We start from the raw sequence: 13,524 nt of genomic DNA on the forward strand, positions 1-13,524 counted from the left end.
GGCTTCAGGGGGGGTATGGGGGAATGGTATAGGCTGGTGATGGGTGGTTGGGAAGGCACGTATTGCATGGTGCACTGGGTCTTATACGCGACTGATGAATCATCGAACTTTACATCAAAAACCAGGGATGTACTGTACGGTGACTAATATAATATAATAAACAAATATCTAAAAAAAGAGAAACTTCCTGTTATAAAATAAATAAGTCACAGAAATGGAGGAGTAGTAGGGGAAATCTATGCTTCACTTGTCCCTAGACACAGCTAGATAAATATCAAATCATTCTGAAGACCCAAGAAATAGATCTGAGGATTAAGACAATAAACTGCACAACTAGAGGGAGAAAAGAGGCCACACAATGGAAGTTACGAGGTGCAGACTCCTGATTCAGGGGAGAAAAGAATCATAGGTGCAGAGGGCAAAGAGTCCTGATCACAGGGAGAGGAGAGAGAGAGGGAGAGAGAGGGCAGCAACACACAGGGAATTGCATAAGAAAAACACTTCCCCCAAAACTATTGACTGGGGTAATGAGAGGGACTAATTATCCTGAGTTTTTATAATCAGCAGAGACCGATTATAAAAGACTGAAGTTTTAGCAAGTCTGAGCAATGGCAGGTGTGGAGCCCAGCAGGCATAACTGTGTTCCTGTAGAGAAGAAAAGTTAGTATCCAAAATCTACAAAGAACTTTTCAAACTCAACACCCAAAACACAAATAATCCAGTTTAAAAATGGGCAGAAGACATTGAATAAACATTTTTCCAAAGAACACATCCAGATGGTTAACAGACACAGGAACAGAAACTCAGCATCACTGATCATCAAGGAACTACAAATCAAAACTGCAATGAGATATCACCTCACACAGTCAGAATGGCTAAAATCAACATTATCATCCATTGCTGGGAATGCAAACTGGTACAGCCACTTTGGAAAACAGTATGGAGGTTCCTCTAAATGTGAAAAATAGAACTACCTTAGACCTAGCATTGCACTACTAGGTATTTACCCAAAGGATACAAAAATACTGATTCAAAGGGATACATGCATCCCGATGTTTACAGTAACATTATCAACAATAGCCAAATTATGGAAAGAGCCCAAATGTCCATTGACTCATGAATGGATAAAGAAGATGTGGTGTTTATGTGTGTGTATATATAGATAGATGTAGATATATAGATATACATGATTAATATATTAATAATTATATATCATAAAATCAATTATATATTATTAATATATAATATGTTATATATATAATGGAATATTATTTGGCTACCAAAAAATAATGAAATCCTGTATTTGCAGTGACATGAATGGAGCTAGAGAGTATTATGCTAAATGAAATAAGTCAATCAGAGAAAGATAAATACCATATGATTTCACTCATTTAAGAAACAAAATAAATGAACATAGTGGGGAAAAAAGAGAGGCAAACCAAGAAAGAGACTCTTAACTATAGAGAACAAACTGATGGTCACTGGAAGGGAGGTGGGTGGGGGAATGGTTTGAATAGATGATGGGATGATGGCTATTAAGGAGTGCCCTTGTGATGAGTACCAAGTGTTATATGTAAGTGATGAATCACTAAATTCTACACCTGAAACCAATATTGCACTATATGTTAGCTAGCTGAAATTTAAATAAAAACTTGGAGGAAAAAAGAGATGCAATTGGAAAGAAATATATAAACTTAATTTTATTTGCTGATGATATGATTGTCTATGTAGAAAGTTCAAAATTTTTCAAAGATTTTATTTATTTTAGAGAGAAGGGGGAACAGAAGGAGAAGGAGAGAATTGTAAGCAAACTGTCTCACACAGGGCTCAATCTCATTACTCTGAGATCACGACCCAAATTAAAACCAAGAGTCAGATGGACTATGAGAAACAAACTGAGGGCCTCAGAGGGGAGGGGGGTGGGGGAATGGGATAGACCGGTGATGGGTAGTAAGGAGGGCACGTATTGCATGGTGCACTGGGTGTTATACACAACTAATGAGTCATCGAGCCTTACATCGGAAACTGGGGATGTACTGTATGGTGACTAACATAATATAATAAAAAATCATTAAAAAATAAAAAATAAAAAATAAATAAAACCAAGAGTCAGATGCTTAACCAACTGAGCTACCCAGGCGACCCGCCCCCCGCCATTTTTTTAAAAAGCGTCTGGAAACTACAAGTTAGTTTAGCAAGAAAGGAGGATATATGGTCAATATAAAGAAATCCACTAAATTCTACACCTGAAACTAATATTACACTGTGTTGGATGACTGAAATTTGAATAAAAACTTGGGAAAAATTCAGTTAAATTCCTATATGCTAGTAAAGGAAAATCTAAATTTGAAGTAAAAAATATGATATGCACAAAAAATACAACTGCGCAAAAAAAAATGAAGTGTTTAGGTGTAAATTTAACAACACATTCAGGATTTGCTGAAAACTACAAAATCTGTGAAAGAAATTAAAGAATATCTAAAAAAATAAAGAGATATTCCGTTTCATGGATTGAAATACCCAATGTTGTTAAGATGTTAATTCTCTCCAATTTGATTTATAAATTCAATACAATCCCCCACTTATTATCCTAGTAAGTGGTTGGTTTTTGTTTTTAGATAGCAGCAAGCTGATTCTAACATTTATGTTATTAGCCAAAGAACTTCATGTAAGGAAAATTTACAAAAAAGTAAAGTTGGAGAACTCACACTACCCAATTCAAGACTTACCCTAAAGCTACAGTAATTAATCAAGGTAAAAGGATACACATATAATCCCAGCGTCTTGGGATCAAACCCCAAGTGGGGCTCCCTGTTTCTTAGGGAGTCTTCTTCTCCCTCTCCCTCTGCCCCTTCCCCCTGCTCATGTTTTCTTTCCTGCTCCCTCTCTCTCAAATAAATAAATAAAATCTTTTTTTTTTTAAGTATACACACATAGATTTGTGGAACAGAATAGAGAGCCCAGAAATTGTTCCAGATAGATGTTGTCAGTTGATTTGGGACAATGTGTTAAGGTCATCAACAGAGAAAGGATAGTCTATATAATAGTTAGTGTTGGAAAAATTGGACATCTGTATGGAAAAAAACCCAGCTTTGATCCATACCTAACACCATATACAGAAATATACTGAAAATTAATTACGGCATTATTTATAATAGCCAAATTATGGAAACAGCCCAAATGTCCATCGATAGATGAGTGGATAAAGAAAATGTGGTATATACATACAATGGAATATTATTGAGCCATCAAAAGGAATGAAATTTGCAAAGACATGGATGGAGCTAGAGAGTATAATGCTTAGTGAAATAAGTCATTCAGAGAAAGACAAATATCATATCCACCCTCATGTGGAATTTAAGAAACAAAACACATGAGCAAGGGTTGGAGGGAATAGAGAGAAACAGAGAGAAGCCAAGAAACAGACGCTTAACTGTAGAGAACAACTGATGGTTACCAAAGGAGAGGGGGGGGGATGGATGGGTGAAATAAGTGGTGGGGACTAAGGAGTGCACTTGTTGTGATGAGTACATCTGGGTGATGTGCAGAATTGTTGAATCATTATATTGTACACCTGAAACTAGTATAACACTATATGTTAACTATATTGAAACTGAAATTTTAAAAATACATAAATAAAATTAAATCCAGGACAAAAAGGAAAAATTAATTACAGACCAAAATTTACAGCCTAAAACTATTAAACTTTTAGAATAAAGCACAGAGGAAAATCTTTGTGACCCTGGGTTAGGCCATGATTTTTTTAGATACAACATAAACAGCAGAAAAATATTAATAAATTGAACTTCATCAAAATTAAGAACTTTGGCCCTTCTAAAGAACCCTTTAAATACATGAAAAAGAAAGCCACAGATTTGCAAATCCTATATCTAACAATGTATTCGTGTCTAGAAAATACAAAGAACATTTAAAATTTACCAGGAAATCAAACAACCCAATTAAAAGATACAAATGGCAAATAAACATTTGCCAGGACGGCCAACATTGTTTTCCATCAGAGAAATGGAAATTAAAACTATCAAATGCCACCTCATGTGTATTAGAATGGCTAAAACAAAACAAACAAGAACCTAATAATTGTACATAAACACCATATTCTGTTAACTTATCATGGAGATATAGGTTAGCAATTCTGAAACTGTATTATACATATCCATCTCTCTCAATATCTAGGAAAGAAGTTACAAATAAGCAAGGGTGGAAGGCTAGAATAAAGCCTTTGGAGTTAGAAACATTAATATAAACTCATATTTGTATACATATATCTATATATCTTCATCTATATTTATAGATGTGTGTATACATGGATTTATATATGCATGTATTACATAATTCTTTCCACTGAGAGGGCATAGAAGCAGTGATGCTGTAGTGCACACCCACTGTCCATACCTTGGTTTCTAAATACATGCTCCAATGAAGGGAACCTGAGCTTTTTGGTTGTAATGGCTAATTCCAGAAGACGAAGGCGATATGACGATCAATTGCAGTGTGGAATTCCAGATTGGGCATTTGAACAGTTAAAGAATGTTGGTAGAAAAAAAAAAACAGGCAAAGTCTGAATAAAGTCCGTCATTTAGGTACTAGTAATGTGCCAAGGTTAATTTCTTAGTTTTGACAAATGTGATGTATTAATAGTTATGCAAAATTATTACATTAAAATTAACTGGATGAAGGGTATATGATAACTCTGTACCATCTTTCAATTTTCCTTTAAATCTTAGGCCATTCCAAAATTAAATGTTTATGTTAAGAACTCACTTATTCAAAATATTACAAACTTTTCCCTGTGGTCACAATTATTCCTGAAGATATCACACTCAGATGTTATCATGAACTCATTTTCTTGTCTCTCTTGCTTACTGCTACATCCCCAGCATTTCTACAGTGCTTGATATACAATAGGAATACAACACATATTCTGAAGGAAATAATTGTTTTTCACACATTCAGTTACATCATACATTAAATGTTCATCTACTTATTATTTCATTACACTCATTCAGAGCCCATTCAATGATCCAGATGTTAAAGCCAGGCTCAGGTATTTCCCATACACTTTACAGATATGGCACACAATCCTGCACATATCATACATAGTACCTTAGCTATCATAGGTATGTACTCGCTATTTAATATTCTTTTAGATATTTCTTACACTTTCAGATGTCACACACCCTAATTCAGATGTTTAATACTAAAGTTCAGATGATTAGCTTGCTTACTCAGGTGGCAAATATATGCATTCAATATTTATAGACTAACTGAGATATGAGAAATATTCAGATATTATACACACAGATATTACTCTCAACTATTACACAGTCATCATTATACCACTTACACTCAACAAAATACAACACACACTCTTTCAGTTGTCAAATACTCATTGAGAATTTATAATGCTTTCAGGCATTGCATTCATTCAGTTGTGAACCCCTCCTTGAGTAGTCTTATACATTCATTCGGATGACACAAACATTTATTTTGTTTTAATCTATACAGTCAGATGTCACTCACATTTGAAAGGTCACATCCAGATGATACATATGCATACTACTTGAAGTGTTGCTCACACTCAGTAAGGCAGAATATATCTTTTCTAATGTTAAATGTTTGGTTAGAGGTCACAACCCCTTCTCAGATTAAAATATATTTATTAAAATGTAACCCACACACTAGATAACCTACACCTTAACAATGTTATACATGTTCACTCTATATTTTGCACAGATTTAATCAGATGTAAAATACCTATAATGAGATATTCAAAACACTCCTTTATATATCTCACACTTGTTCAAATGACACACACGTTCATTCAGACACTATCCTCACACAATCAGGTCAAGTATTTAACTTGCATGTCCTCAAATCACTGCTGGATTCCCAACACTCGTATGATTTTTGACTTTCGGGTTTCTTCTTCATGGACTTCTGCATGTGGGCAGATTTTCATCTAGAGAACTAAGTACTCTTAGATAAGATGGGAAACTTGTGTATAAAAGAGCAAATGGAAGAAAGGGATGATAGATCTATTACTAATCTCTCTTGCTCTCTCTTTTTCTCAACTCTCTTGAAACTAATCAAATGTCATAGTGAAATAGATACATAAATTATGTTATATTCTTATAGCACTATATAAAAATTAATGATCTACAGCTACACACATCTACCAAGATGATTCACACAAGTATAACATTAAAGAACTTAGACATCAAATAATACAACCTGTCTGATTCCATTTATATAAATTATTAAAACAGGCAAAACTAATCTATCCTGTTTGGAAATCAATATATTGGTGATCCTTGAAGAAGGAGTAGGGAATAGAAGAGTCAAGAAAGATGCATTACCCAAAGGAAAAAATCAACTATTCTATGTAAGTACTTCATAATACAGAAGAACTTATCCATAATACACATTCAATTAAATAGGAGCTCAAAGAAAGGAAATTAGAATAATAGAATGTGATGAAAGAAAAAATTTCTGAGCTTAGGAAATGAACCACGGACCTAAAAAACACCATTGTAAGTCTAACAAATATATTAGAAATAAGAAGAAAAGCAACAAAGAAAAAAGTAAGTAATAACATCAGCTACCTCATACCCAGACCTTGATTTCTTTTACTTTTTTAAAGTTTTTATTCAAATTCCAGGTAGTTAACATACAGTGTAATATTAGTTTCAAGTATACAATAGAGTGATTCAACATTTCCATACATCACCCAGTGATCATCACAACAAGTGCACTCCTTAATCCCCATCACCTGTTTTACCCATCCCACCACCCACCTCCCCTCTGGTAACCATCTGTTTGCTCTCTACAGGCCTTGATTTCTAATATCATTCTCTGATAAAAAGAATCAGGGATTCTTGAAGAAATGACTAATTCTAGGATAGAGGCAAGAAATGGAAAACATGAGTATGGAGCATCTTGCGGTACCAGAAAAGTGAAGAAGTACTTAAAGTACTGAGTACTGAAAAAAAATCAATGATGGAGTTAAGTCAAAGAGACACAAGAGCCAGCTGAAAGATATTCTAATGGCCAAAATGGAAACAATTTGAGGAACAAAATAAATAAAGCAGTATTGAATTATAATCCAAAATATAAAGTATATACCCATGATAATAAGTGATTGAAGAAAATAAATGGAGGTGAGTAGACAAATTACCCATGGTTAAGAATTCCAAATAACACTTTATAGAAACCCCACACTCAAAGAGGTTGAACATAATCTCAACTACTGTGTGGGCTGCTCATAGTGACCTCATTCCAAAGAGTAAAGTATGGAAAAGTGGAAAAAAAGGGTAACTTTATAGTGAAAAAACCTGACAAACTATACTTCAGCCAGGCAATCAAAGTTAACCTCAACAGTGATAAATCATGTTGATAGTATGTACCCTTAATATAATGTGATGAGAATGACACTTAACAACTCTGTGATCTTCCATAACCCCAGTCTAATCATGAAACAAACATCAGACAAAACCCCAGTCTAATCATGAAACAAACATCAGACAAAACCCATTGGGGACATTCTGCAAAATATCTGACCAATACTCCTCAACACTGTCAAAGTCATCAAAAACAAAGGAAGACTAAGAAACTGTCACAGACAGGAGGAACCTAAGGAGACATGATAACTTAATGTGGTATCCTGGATGAGATCTTGTAACAGAAAAAGAGTAGGTAAAACCAAGGAATTGTGGACTTTAGTAATAAGTTTTACTATTGGTTCACTAATAGTGACAAATTTACCATACTAATGTAAGATGTTAATCATAAAGGAAACTTTCTATACAATCTGTACTATCTTCACAATTTTTCTGTAAATATAAAGCGCTTCCAAAATGAAAAGTTTATTTTATTTTATTTTATTTTTCTTAAGATTTCAAATTTTATTTTATTTTATTTTCTGATGTAAAGTTCGATGATTCATTAGTTGCGTATAACACCCAGGGCACCATGCAATACATGCCCTCCTTACTACCCATCACCAGCCTATCCCATTCCCCCACCCACCTCCCCACCAAAGCCCTCAGATTGTGTCTCAGAGTCCATAGTCTCTCATGCTTCATTCCCCCTTCTCATTACCCCCCTTTCTTTATCCCTTTCTTCTTCTACCGATCTTCCTAGTTCTTATGTTCCATAGATCAGAGAAACCATATGCTAATTCCCTTTCTCTGCTTGACTTATTTCACTTAGCATTATCTCCTTCAGTGCCGTCCATGTTGCAGCAAAGGTTGAGAAATCGTTCTTTTTGATAGCTGAGTAATATTCCATTGTATATATGGATCACAACTTCTTAATCCAGTCATCTGTTGAAGGGCATCTTCGCTCCTTCCACGATTTAGCTATTGTGGACAATGCTGCTATGAACATTGGGGTGCATATGGCCCTTCTCTTCACTACGTCTGTATCTTTGGGGTAAATACGCAGTAGTGCAATGGCTGGATCATAGGGTAGCTCAATTTTTAACTTTTTGAGGGACCTGCACACTGTTTTGCAGAGTGGCTGTACCAACTTGCATTCCCAGCAACAATGTAGGAGGGATCCCTTTTCTCCTAATCCTCTCCAACAATTGTTGTTTCTTGCCTTGTCCATTTTTGCCATTCTAACTGGCATAAGGTGGTATCTTAGTGTGGTTTTGATTAGAATTTCCCTGATGGCTAATGATTTTGAACATTTTTTCATGTGTCTGTTAGCCATTTGGATGTTGTCATAGGAAAATTTTTCATATCTTCTACCCATTTTTTGATTTGTTTATTTGTTTCTTGTGTATTGAGTTTGAGAAGTAATTTGTAGATCTTGGATAACAGTCTTTTATCTGTAGTATCATTTGCAAATATCTTCTCCCATTCCGTGGGCTGCCTCTTAGTTTTCTTGACTGTTTCCTTGGCTGTGCAGAAGCTTTTTATCTTGATGAATTCCCACAAGTTCATTTTATCTTTTGTTTCTCTTGCCTTTGGAGATGTGGTATAAAAAAAGTTGAAAGAGAAATTGGGGAATCGATTCCATTTACAATAGCACCAAAAACCATATGATAGTACACAACCTTCAAATTACTTTTTCTTTTCCAAAAATAGAAAGAATAGAAAAATCTCGAATACACGTGTTAACTTTACACCCAAAGGAACTGGAGAAAGAACAACAAATGAAACCTAAACCAAGCAGGAGAAGAGAAATAATAAAGATTAGAGCAGAGATCAATGAATTAGAAACCAGAAACACAGTAGAGCAGATCAACGAAACTAGAAGCTGGTTCTTTGAAAGAATTAATAAGATCGATAAACCACTGGCTGGACTTATGCAAAAGAAAAGAGAAAGGACCCAAATTAATAAAATTATGAATGAAAGGGGAGAGATCACGACTAACACCAAGGAAATAGAAACAATTATTAGAAATTTTTACCAGCAACTATATGCCAATGAATTAAGCAACCTGGAAGAAATGGATGCCTTCCTGGAAACGTATAAACTACCAAGACTGAAACAGGATGAAATTGGCAATCTGGATAGAGCAATAACCAGTAACGAAATTGAAGCAGTGATCAAAAACCTCCCAAGAAAGGAGAGTCCAGGGCCTGATGGATTCCCAGGGGAATTCCACCAAACATTCAAAGAGGAACTAATACCTATTCTCCCGAAGCTGTTTCAAAAAATAGAAACAGAAGGAAAACTTCCAAGCTCGTTCTATGAGGCCAGCATTACCTTGATCCCCAAACCAGGCAAAGACCCCATCAAAAAGGAGAATTACAGACCAATATCCCTGATGAATGTGGATGCCAAAATCCTCAACAAGATCCTAGCCACTAGGATCCAACAGTACATTGAAGGGATTATCCATCACGACCAGGTGGGATTTATTCCTGGGATGCAAGGGCAGTTCAATAATCGCAATTCAATCAGTGTGATAGAACATGTTAATAAAAGAAGAGACAAGAACCATATGATCCTCTCAATTGATGCAAAAAAGGCACTTGACAAAATACAGCATCCTTTCCTGATTAAAACTCTTCAGAGTTAGGGAAAGAGGGAGCATTCCTCAATTTCATAAAAACCATCTATGAAAAGCCCACAGCGAATATCATTCTCAATGGGGAAAGCTGAGAGCTTTTCCTTCAAGGTCAGGAACACGACAGGGATGCCCCCTCTAGCCACTGCTGTTCAACATAGTGCTAAGAAGTCCTAGCCTCAGCAATCAGACAACAAAAAGAAGTAAATGGTATTCAAATTGGCAAAGAAGTTAAACTCTCTCTCTCTCTTCACAGATGACATGATTCTTTACGTGGAGAACCCAAAAGACCCCACCCCCAAATTACTAGAACTCATACAACAATTCAGTAATGTGGCAGGATACAAAACCAATGCACAGAAATCAGTTGCCTTTCTATACACGAACAACGGAGCTACAGAAAGAGAAATTGGGGAATCGATTCCATTTATAATAGCACCAAAAACCATATGATAGTACACATCTTTCAAATTACTTTTTCTTTTCCAAAAATTGTTTTAGCTATTCTAGATGTTCTTCATTTCCTTATAAATTTTAGAATCCGTTTTTCAATTCCAACCAAAACCCTGATGGGATTCTTATCGAGATTGTGCTGAGTCTATTGATGAATTTGCCGAGAATTAACTCTGTAACAATATCTGGTCTTTGATGTCATGAACATAGTATATCTCTGCATTTACTTGGGTCTTCTTTAACGGTTTTCAGCACTATTTTAATGTTTTCAGGTAATATGTTGCACATGTTTTGCCAGATTTACACCTAAACCATTCATAGTTTTAGGCTATTGTAAATGGTATTTTTGCTGTTGCAAGTGGTATTTTAAGTTTTGTTTTCTTGATTACTTATTTTTGTTGTACAAAATTCCATTGACTACAATAAAGTTATTGATAATATGCACTTACAAACTTTTAATGAAGGATCCTTGATGACAATGCTCTCATTCCTGAAATTGGTAGCTCGTGTCTTCTCTCTTTTGCTCCCCTAATCATTCTAGATAAAGGCTTGTCAGTTGTATTGATACTTTTTTTTTTTTTAAGATTCATGGAACACTATGTCAAAAACTAATGAAGTACTGTATGGTGACTAACATAACATAATAAAAAGATAAAGACTTTATTTATTTACTTGAGAGAGAGAGAGAGAAGGAGCAGGGGGAGCAGAGGGAGTGGGAGAAACAGACTCCCTGCTGAGCAGGGAGCCCAACGCCAATCTGGGGCTCTATCCCGGGACTCCCAGGATCATGACCTGAGCCAAAGGCAGATGCTTAATTGACTGAGCTACCCAGGCACCCCAGTTGTATTGATATTCTTAAAGGTCAGACTTAAAAACTTTTATTTTTCTCTATTGTCTAGGTCAGTGACTTCTGTACTTTCCCTTATTTCCTTGCTTCTGCTATTTTGGTCTTCATTGTTTCTGCATTTTTGTTTCTAAGTACTGAAGTTAAGGCCATTGGCTTGAATTCCTGTTTTTAAATATAAAAACAGGATCTATAAATTTGTTTCCAAGGGCTGCTTTAGATACAGCCTACTAATTTTAATACGCTGTACTTTAATTTTCATTCAGTTCAAATTACTTCCTAAATTTCTTTCAATTTCCTCTTTCACCCATCTGTTATTGAAGAATGTATTACATACTTTCCAAGTATTTTTGAAATATTACAGACACATTTGTGTTATCTACTTCTAATTTAATCTCACTGTCCTCTAGGGAAATCCTTTGGGTGATGCTAATCCTATCAAACTTAGTAAGACTTTTTTGTGGCCCGGAATATATTGTCTATCTTGGTCAATTTTATCATGTACATACGAAAATAGCATGTGTTCTTTGTCGTTGGGGAGAGTGTTTTAAGATGTTAATGAGGGGGCGCCTGGGTGGCTCAGTCGTTAAGCGTCTGCCTTCAGCTCAGGGTGTGATCCTGGAGTTCTGGGATCGAGCCCCATGTCAGGCTCTTCCGCTGGGAGCCTGCTTCTTTCTCTCCCACTCCTCCTGCTTGTGTTCCCTCTCTCACTGGCTGTCTCTCTCTCTGTCAAATGAATAAATAAAATCTTTAAAAAAATTTTTGAAAAAAGATGTTAATGAGATTAATTTGGGTGATAGTGTTTTTCCAGTCTATACACTTACTGAATTTTTTTTTTTTGCCCGTTTGTTCAATGATGAGGAGGAAAGACTTAAAATCTCTGACCCTAATTGTGAATTTTTCTCCCTTTTGCATATTTCCAAATTCTGTTTATAGGTGTATAAACATTTAGAATTTTTACATCCACTTGATGAATTGGCCGTTTAGGCGATTATCAATATAAAGGATCCTCTTATATACGATCCTCTCTATCCCTGGTAATATATTTTGTTCTGAAATCTGCTTTGTCTGATATTAATATGTCCACTACTGCTTTGTTTTAATTACTGTTAGCATGATATATCTTTTCCCATCCTTTTACTTTTAACCTCTATGTACCTTTATATTTAAAGTGGAATTCATGTACACAGCATATAGCTGGATCTTATTTTTTAAATCCATGTCATATGTCATCAGGGAAATGCAAACTAAAACAGTGAGATGCCCCTACACATCTATGAAAATGGCCCAAATCCAGAACAGTGGCAATACCAAATGCTGGGGGTGATGTGGAGCAACAGGAACTCTCCTTCATTGCTGGTGGGAATGCAAAATAGTACAACCACTTTGGAAGACAGTTTGACAGTTTCTTACAACACTAAATCTACTCTGACCATACAATCCAGCTATATGGATCATTCCTTGGTATTTACCCAAATGAGCTGAAAATGTATGTCCACACAAAAATCTCATGTTGTGTTTATAGCAGCTTCATTCATAATTACAAAAACTGAGAAACAACCAAGATGTCCTTCAGTAAGTGAATGAATAAATAAACTGTGGCACATCCAGACAATGGAATAGTATTCAGCATGAAAAAGAAATGAGCTATATTTGTCCAAACCTATAGAATGCACAAAACCAGCAATAAACACTGATGTAAATTGTGGGCTTTGGGTGATAATGATGTGTCGATATAGATTTCATTGATTGTAAGAAGTATACCAGTCTGGTGCAGGATGTTGGTAGTGGGGCAGGCTGTGTCTGTTTTGGGCAAGAGGTTTATGGGATGGCTCTGTACTTTCTGCTCAATTGTGCTATTAACCTTAAAGTGCTCTAAAAAAAATAAAGTTTATTTAAGAAAAAGGACTCCAAATTGTCAATCTCTACATTTTAATTGGTGAATTAGACTAATTTTATTTAATACCGTTATCGATAAGGTTGGATTTAGAGTTATCATGCTACCTGTTTTCTACTTGCTCATCTGTTGTCTTATTTTTTCCCCCTTTTTGGGCCTTATTTTAAATTAAGCGAGGGTGCGCCTGGGTGAGTCAGTCGGTTAAGCGCCTGACTCTTGATTTCTGCTCAGGTCATGATCTCGGGGTCATGAGATCCAGCCCTGTGTGGGGCTCCATGCTGGGTGTGGAGT

Source organism: Ursus arctos, chromosome X (assembly GCF_023065955.2).
Source record: "Ursus arctos isolate Adak ecotype North America chromosome X, UrsArc2.0, whole genome shotgun sequence".
In the NCBI taxonomy this organism is placed as follows: Eukaryota; Metazoa; Chordata; class Mammalia; order Carnivora; family Ursidae; genus Ursus; species Ursus arctos.